Source organism: Bubalus kerabau, chromosome X (genome assembly GCF_029407905.1).
Source record: "Bubalus kerabau isolate K-KA32 ecotype Philippines breed swamp buffalo chromosome X, PCC_UOA_SB_1v2, whole genome shotgun sequence".
NCBI classification, from domain to species: domain Eukaryota; kingdom Metazoa; phylum Chordata; class Mammalia; order Artiodactyla; family Bovidae; genus Bubalus; species Bubalus kerabau.
In genome coordinates this window covers 103,623,230-103,626,190 of record NC_073647.1, presented here as the reverse complement: position 1 = coordinate 103,626,190, position 2,961 = coordinate 103,623,230, and positions in this window count along the sequence as shown.

Below are 2,961 nucleotides of genomic sequence, written 5' to 3'. Positions count from 1 at the left end.
TGAGGCCGGGAGATGGGCAGGAGGACTCCATGAAGCCCTCACAGAGACATAGTGGCAGAGCTGAGACCCGAGCTCAGATCCCGAGACTCTCAGAGGGGCCCTGGCTCTGTCTCTCTCCCCAACCATAGGCCTCAGACTACTCCTCGGCACCCATCACAGGCACAGGGGGACCCTGGGCTGCCTCCCATCTGCTGCCATTCTCCCTTCAGCCCTCTCACGAGTTGGACCCTCAGGGTCACAGTGTGGGACCAGCCTCACAAGAGCTAGGCTGGGTGGAGTCCCAGGGCCCCATGAGTCAGGAAGCCTCATGGCCAGAGGGTGGTGATACTAGAGGGACATCAGTTGGTCTGTTTGTGAGTCTGGCTGTGGACAGGGCTCAGCCATGTCCCCAGAGTTGGCACTGGTCCCTGGGACTCTATCCTGGAGCCCCTCCAGAGAGCCTGATGGTGCACTCTCTACTGGCAAAGACCAGGGCCTTTCCTGCTCCCACCATGAGGTCCTAGCCAAAGGTGTGCTGGCCTCAACGTCCCCTTCCTTCCCTCCCACATCTCTGGCATAGTGGCTGTGAGTCTGGGAGCTTTGTCCCAGAATGGACAGGAAGACAGACCCTTCACGGGTCCATCTACTGGTCACTGACATTTCATTAAGCATTTAGTACGCATTAACTTTGGAAGATGGGTACTATTATTGTCTAAATTTACATTTGAGCCTGAGGAATGTTATAGCTGGTTAGTGTCAGAGCCTGGTTCCAGGCTGGGGGAAGCAGAGAGGATGATTCTGACCTTCCTGCTTTCCCAGAACTTAGGAGGGAGGCCGAGGGGAGGCTTGCTGCAATTCCAGGCCTGGTAGGCAGGAGGCACTGTGAACTTCAGGAAGTTCCAGTGAATTTGGGCACCAGGGACGTAGGCCTTCACATACTGAGAAGCTGAGCCCATGGACCCCACAGAGTCTGTGGGTTCAAGATTCTGGGATCCTTTGAATCTAAGAAATAATGTTCTATGATTCTAAGGTTCTGGCATAGTACCATTTGAAGACTCCGAGGGCCCCAGTCTCTGTGGGGTCTACATGGCGCTCCCCAAGCATCAAACCCTGGGCCTCTCCATGGCCCAAGAAGGGCCAGGTCTACAGGGCCCAGGGCTCGTCATGGTGGCCAGATGGACGTCACTCACCACATCCGCCAGCACCCACATCACCCCACCTGGGCCAAACCAGCTGCAGGACGGGATGGCCAATTCTCGGAATGAAACCCGTGGGGTGGGGTACCTGCCCCCTTCTTTTCCTCCTTGGTACTGATGAAGCCCAGTGCATCCGGCCGCCATGACGTCAATGGCAGAAATATCTGGGGAAGTCGGGGGCTGTGACAGCAGGGCTCAGATGCAGACCCCGATACGAAAATACAATCTGTGTCCCAGAAACATCCTCCATGTGGCTTCTGAGAAATAGTCAGAAAGGGACGCCCCAACAGACAGTGCAGGAAGCCGGCTGCCCAGTCTGGCCCTCCAGGTACCCCACCACCAGACAGACCATATCCACGGCCCCTTTCTGAGAATGTATCTATGCTGCCCTGACTCAGGTGGTTCCAGATGTATCTGGGGAAGTGGTTTCTTATATGCTCTGGCCAAGGGTCCAGGCGACTGGAGAACCAACCACAAGCTAGCCTTGTGGACCAGGCCAGAGCGCTGGGAAACATTCATGCATCCACCAAAACCGGTATTGGTTTGCTCAGGTCTTCTGTGACAAAGTACCACAAACTAGGTGGCTTACACAACAGAAATGGTTTGTCGCACAGTTCTGGAGGCCGAAGTCCGAGATCAAGGTGTCGGCAGGGGTGGTTCCTCACAGGGGTATGAGAATCTGTTCATGCGTCTTTCATAGCTTTGGATGGTTTGCTGGCAGCCTGATGTCCCTTGGCTTGTTCAAGCCTCACCGTGATCTCTGCCTGCCTTCATCCACTCATTCATTCACTCACGTCTTCAGGGTCTTCGACACTCTCTCTGGCCCTTGCTCTGAGCATCCATAGACCCAGGCTCTTAATTCTCAGGCAGTAATGCCCTAAGCCCCTGAAAGACTAGGGGTTTAAATACCTGGATTCTTACCCCTACTTCCTTCAGCACCATAGCTCTGACACCCGCTGACAGCAAAGAAAAAAAGGAGCTACTGCCCCCTCAGAACCCTCCCTTCTACTCCCCAGGTCTGCTCTCAGCAGCTCTGTGCCCATCCCAGTGCTGTGGGGTGAGACTGGGACATGAACACACACACACACACTTTCTGGAGAAAGTAGAGTTCTCAAGTCACCATGGGGCTGTGGGACACTGTACCTGGTTAGCCACTTCCATAACATGGAAGTTGGACTTGGCAGTCCCTTCCAGTTCTGGCTTCCTCTCAGACTGGGATTACATGAATCTGAGAAACCAAGGCCCTGCCCATCAGAGAGTGTAAGGTTCTGGAGCCATTTAGGAGAACTTTCTGGACAGGGCTTTCTGGATAGGAAGAAGAGCAAGCATTCCGGGTAGGTCGAATAGCATGAGCAATGGCTGGGAGGCAGGCCTGCAAAGCAGAGACTGGGGTAAACTCTGGTGGGAGCCAAGTCAAGGAGCTTGTACCAGCCCTGGCTCAAGAGAATCTGTATTTCCTCCTTTCTGGTACCTGCCCTGCCAGCTCCGTGCAGGGTGGGAGCGTGGAGATGATCTTAGAGATGCCCGTCTAAGCTCCAGACTTCTTCACTCAGCTCCTACCCAGCCTTGCCACTTGCACATCTAATGCCAGACTTTCCATGTCCCTCCACACCTGGATCATGACCCCCTACCCTGCTCCCCCATGTCTCCCCCATCCCAGGTCATGTCAGCTCTGTCCCTCCGGCTGCCCAGCTAACACCCATAAGTCACCATGACCCTCCCTCTCTCACCTCCCACATCCAAGCTGCCATCCAGTTCTCCTGACTCCACCTTCAAAACATAACTC